This window comes from Ahaetulla prasina, chromosome 1 (assembly GCF_028640845.1).
Source record: "Ahaetulla prasina isolate Xishuangbanna chromosome 1, ASM2864084v1, whole genome shotgun sequence".
Lineage (NCBI taxonomy): Eukaryota > Metazoa > Chordata > Lepidosauria > Squamata > Colubridae > Ahaetulla > Ahaetulla prasina.
Window position 1 is genome coordinate 183398983 of NC_080539.1, and position 6002 is coordinate 183404984.

A 6002-nucleotide genomic window follows, 5' to 3' on the forward strand; every position below is an offset into this window, starting at 1 on the left:
CAAATCCTAAGCGTAATTCTGTGAGCAAAAATAGATTTCTACTAAGAAAAAAATGTATAAAACTGAATACCGTATATACTCGAGTATAAGCCGATCCGAATATAAGCCGAGGCACCTAATTTTACCACAAAAACTGGGAAAAACTATTGACTCGAGTATAAGCCGAGGGTGGGAAATGTAAAAAATAAAGATAGAGCCAAGTAAAATAACATGAATATTTATTTGAACGAAAAACAATAAAAGTGCAAAAGGGGGAAGGAGGATTCCCAGCTTTAGAAAATTTAGAACTACGCCGCCTTTGGTATGACCTGAGCATAGCTCATAAAATTATCTGCTACAATGTACTTCCTATCAATGACTACTTCAGCTTCAACCACAACAATACACGAGAACACAATAGATTCAAACTTAAAAGTGAACCTCTCCAATCTAGATTGCAGAAAATGTGACTTCAGTAACAGAGTTGTTAATGCCTGGAATGTGCTACCTGACTCTGTGGTCTCTTCCCAAAATCCCCAAAGCCTTAACCAAAGACTATCTAGTATTGACCTCACCCCATTCCTAAGAGGTCTGTAAGGCGTGCATAAGAGCACCAGCGTGCCTACCGTCCCTGTCCTAATGTTCCCTTTAGTTGTATTCCTTTTATGTATTCAATTCATGCTTATATTTATATAATTATTTAATATGTATTTGACAAAATAAAATGAATGAATGAATGAATGAATAGAATAGAATAGAATAGAATTTTTATTGGCTAAGTGTGATTGGACACACAAGGAATGAATGAATGAATGAATGAGTGAGTGAGTTACTTCAACAACATTGTCTCACAGAAATTGACAATACAACTGCAAGCATGAAAATGAGTCCTCCTTTAGCTTCCAAGGGACCAGGGTGCCTCTGAAGGTCAGTGCTCTAAGCACTAAGAACCCAGCACAAATCTAAGCCTGTATGCACACCAATAGTGAAAATACCCTGCACAGTGTCTCTTGGCAGAGAAGGTTAATTTTCATAGACGTTGGGGTGGCTCTTTTTTTTTTTTGGCAGGGCAATAAGGGTCTCTAATATCATTAAACCCAAGTGTGAGGAAAAGACAGCAGCTAAAATGTTAAGGCCAGTTGTGTGACCTTCTCCAATACAGTTGGCCTGGCTGTTTGCCAAAACTTAAAACACCCTCCCATCCCCCCCCCCTGCTAAAGCTTCTTTCTTAAAACAATTGTGGTCTTTGCCTTTCATTGTGCCAATCGACTTTAGAAGTCTGTGTGTGTGTGTGTGTGTGTGTGTGTGTGAGAGAGAGAGAGAGAGAGAGAGAGAGAGGAGGAGGAGGAGGAGTGCAAAGGGGAAGGAGGATTCCCAGCTCTAAACAAAGGGAAATCCCGGAATGCCAGCGAAAGGCGGTGCTCACGTTCCTCCTCCCTTGCTCAAAAGCCCCAACATGATATTGGAATTGGATGCCATTATATACCTGCTGAGGGATAATTTGAATAACTTGAAAGATATAAAAGCTCTAAACATATTTGTTTAAAAATCTAAAATCTATACTTAAAATAAATGAATATAAAGTAATAAAGTTCTTTAAAGTTGTAATTCACTTTGCTGCTGAAAAGAAAAGAAGCTTAACACCTTAAATGGTATTTATTAACTGAAATATCATCAAATCAAATATATAATGAGGTATATTATAATGACCTTTGTTTTCAGAAAGAAGCATGATGGAAGTTTTTCAATAAAGGGGAAATATAGAAAAACTTAGTGTCATGCTCATATATCATCTTTACAGATGTTGTTAACACTATACTATGGCAGCATATGATGGTACAATGTTTCAATCAATTTCAGGATGAAAACTCATCAATGAGGAGGAGGAGTATAATTTATTAACCTTGTATGATATCAGTTTCTCAAGGACTCTAGAAGGACCCGAGGAAGAAATCTCTGCCCCTCCCACTTTCCCTTTCCAACCCAGCCTTCCAAGGGGACCTTGAGGAGAAATCTCTGCCCCTCCCACTTTCCCTTTCCAACCCAGCCTTCCAAGGGGACCTTTGAGGAGAAATCTCTGCCCCTCCCACTTTCCCTTTCCAAGGCAGCCTTCCAAGAGGACCTCTCGAAAAGAGCGAAAGCTTTCTCCTGGCGTTTACCACCACCACACCCTCCACGCCGGCCATGGCACGAGCTCAGATTGCCGGCTGGGGATGATGGGCGCTGCAGTGCGATCTCGGGAGAGACTAGGGGAAGAAAGAATGACTGTTTCCCACACCCTAGGATTGGGGAAAACATTGACCCCCTTAGTTGCGGGAGAAGGGTTGCGCTCAAAGCGGTCGCCCATCCATCAATCCATCCTTCCTTCCTTACTTCCATCCATCCATCCATCCTTTTTTTTCCCAGCGAGCGTGCGTGTGTGTGACATGCATTATAAAAAGAAACCAGTTATCTTTTAGTTTTATATTCTATAATTCACATGCAAATACTGGGAAATCTTTTCAGCCTTAAATTTAGATGCCAGTGATAAGAATAACCAAATGCAGAAGTGAATGATAATAATAAATGAGGAGGGGGTAAATAAATATGTTCAGTATGTAATTAATTATATTTTGCTAAGCCATTATGTCCACTGTAAGGAAATAAGGCTGAAGAGAAGAGCCAGGAAAAAGGTTAGGATTTGAAATGGAGGAAGGGACTTGATGTAAAAAGGTCCTAAGATGAGGTTTATGATCTTTTCTCCTCTTTTTATTCCTCATCGTATTAGTTACTGTTGGAATAGAAGCCCTTGAAGTTTGTTCTACTCGTTGGCTTCTCCTGGAGCAATTTTGCTTTTGCTTTTATTGGTCTGGTTGAACTCAGTGGTAGAAAAATGTGGATAGTGGGAGAGTCACTATTCTCTTAAACCAGTAAGCCAGCAGCACCAGGTACAAAATTATAAAGTTCTTGTATAATTTAGCAAAAAGAAATAGGACATGGACATTCATTGAACAAAGACTACTAAGGATTATCAGAGATTATTTTCTCTGATAAGAGAAAAATATAAGCATGAAGAATTCAGAGAAGAATCTTAAGTGTAACCATTTACTGAGAAAGGCAGGGCTGTCTGCTTTTGATCCTTAAAAGAGTGTTGCCATACAGTTTCTTGAAACACAAAGCTTGAAAGGGTCCTACAAGAGTGTTAGAGCTAACAACAACTTTTAACCAACTAAAGCAAAGCAAGAGATGTTAACAAAATAAATAAAAAATAGCATATAAAATATATCAAAAAACAGCACAGAAAACAGTTTTATAACATATTGATACTAAATACACAGATTTTGTCCCTTTATAAAACCATTTCCTCTTTTGTTTTTTATTTTTTGCATTAATGATGTTAAACATTATAGAAAAGAATGGTTTGCTCAGATATTCATTCCTGACTCCATAAGTAGAGTATGTTTACCAAAAGAAACAATCCAAATGTGCACAAAAAGTATATTAAACAAAACCAGGTATCTCTCTTTTAACTGTTATTTATTTTGTTTATAGCACAGCTGCTCTCCTAATCTCTTTGTACAAAGTGTATTTGTAGAGACTCACAACAGAAACTTCCCCTGGGTGGCATTCTTCACAAAGAGGTTTGACATTTTTCTTCGTTAACAAATCCTAAGCGTAATTCTGTGAGCAAAAATAGATTTCTACTAAGAAAAAAATGTATAAAACTGAATACTTGTTCTTTGGTTATCTGAACAATACAGAAGGCAGAAAATGGAATGGTGTTATTGCTGAGCCATATTATTGAGCCATGATAGCAAGAGTTTTATCCCATTTATAAAGGCAAATACGACACAGCTCTATGATTGTGTCTGATTTTTAAGGCATAAGTGATTGAGTTTGGAATAATATATTTTTATGTCTGCACTATAAACAAATCTTGATATTTCAAGGAATTGATGAAGTTATTTTGGGATTGTGTGTGCAGTGTGCGGCCGTATATGTGTGTATTGATTAATAGCTACTTGATCTTAGAATGTTTATCTTTGTAACATTAAACACTTCTGCTTTTATCTTGGGTAAATGCTCTGAGCTTTTTAGATATTATTAAATGTTAATCATATTAATTATAAACCAGAGACAAAAACATGTTTTAAAGTGGGTTTGCAAACCATTATTAAAAACCAATAACAGTTTTAGTTGATCAGAAGAGATAATTTTCCTGGCTTTTCATTCTTGCTAATGTCCTCCTGCATGATCTCCAGGCACAGAGCATACTTTAGTGAAGTAAACCATAGTTTCATTTGTCTCTTTAACTTTGTTAAGAACAGAAATCTTGATTAGTGCTACTTAAGCACTATCTGCTAGATATTCAAATTTAATAATCTTAAAATTCAAATTTAGTAATCTGTTACTATGATATGCCAGGGGTAATTGTTAACACGTTGGAGGACAGAAGGATCTTAACAGATTTGAACACTGGGCCATAGCAAACAAAATGCAGTTCAGTGATAAGAAAGGTAAGATCCTGCACTTAGGGAGAATGGGTGTCCTAGTGGGCCACCACTTGAGTATGAGCCGGTACTGTGCTACAGCTGCCAAAAAGGACCATGTAGTCCTAAATTGCATCAAAAAGAGGGATAGATCAGGATCATGGGAAGCACCACTTTATACTGCACTAGTGAGTTCACATTTGGAATACTGTGTACAGTTCTTATCATCAAGATAGCTGTAAATTATGTGAAGAACAGACATCGTTGCTGCCTTGTTGGGAGTCTTAAGCTCCAACCTGTATTTGTGCACTCATAAAAATAAAAGTAAGCATAAATCCTCATAGATTATTGCTATTCTAATTGTGTGGCATATTTGCTTTTCAGACATGTAAAAGCTGGAACTGAACTTACATGGGATTATGGTTATAAAGCTGGAAGTATGCCTGAGACAGAGACTACCTGCCAGTGTGAGAGTCTGAAGTGTCGGAAAAAAATCTTGTAGAGATTTTGTATGTATTAATCTAGAACCTGGTGAAATGGGCAGCATACAAATAATGTACTTTTTTTAAAAAAAGGATTGATACACACCTTTTTGGATGGAAGCATCTCTGCCCTATCTACATTGATTAATGGAAGCAATTCATTCCAGTTTAGGGCTGATTTCAGTCACTACTTTGAGTTTTGAACAGCTTCCTTGGATTTCAGTTTTTAGTGATTTGAGATAGTTACAAAGATATTTTTTGGATCTCAAGTTTACCAACCAACAAGGAATTGGTAAACCAGATACAGTGGTTCCTCAAGGTCAGGTGTAAGATCTGCTGCTGAGAATTTCCACTATACTATACACAGTATTGAGTCAAATGTATGAAGTACTGAGTCATATGGACAAACATACTAATATAGTAACAGGCAGCTAGCTTCCTATAGTCGTATTTGTAAAGATGGGTTTTTTTTAGCAAACCATTGGCTATTGCATGAAAATATGGTATTAATAAAAATATCCAATCAAAAAAGATTGACAGGTATGTACTAGCAGCACACACATGTGAATTATAATCATATCCTACAATAAAGCTTTGCCCCTTCCACCCAAATTCCTATGGACCCTCATAAGCAAGAAGACTAGACTTGGCTTGGAGTGGCACACTTAAAATTGAGAAAAGGTTGGTACAAAGAACTGGTCCTAAAAGACAATAGCTGAAATGTACTCATTGTACTTAATTAACTATATATATATTATTTTAATATGGCATATTGGTCTGTATTTAATCATCTTCTTTGTTGTATATTAAACTTTACCATTCCGTACCAGTTTTTGAAGGAGTCCTAACAGCTTTCACTTAGTTGTACGACATATTTATCATAAGTCAATTCTTGTGTACACAATTTTGTGTGCTGTAATCTCCTTTTATTTAATTACTTGATTACTGTGATAAGGTTTATTGATTCAGCAAATCCTGTCATTCTTACTTTACACTTTACTTGTATGCCAAAGTCCCAAAAGCTCTGCCCAGCTAACAAAGAAACTATCTCTTTTAAGATTTAATTAAAATT

At 36.6% G+C, this 6002-nt stretch overlaps 1 long non-coding RNA gene across 1 annotated transcript; it reads left to right on the top strand.

Moving 5' to 3' along the window:
• The first annotated feature begins 2453 nt into the window (after positions 1 to 2453).
• LOC131199110 (uncharacterized) lies at positions 2454 to 5759 on the top strand. Its single transcript, XR_009155261.1, has 2 exons — positions 2454 to 3599; positions 4833 to 5759. It is a non-coding gene; the product is annotated as an uncharacterized LOC131199110 (long non-coding RNA).
• Positions 5760 to 6002: the final 243 nt, after the last annotated feature.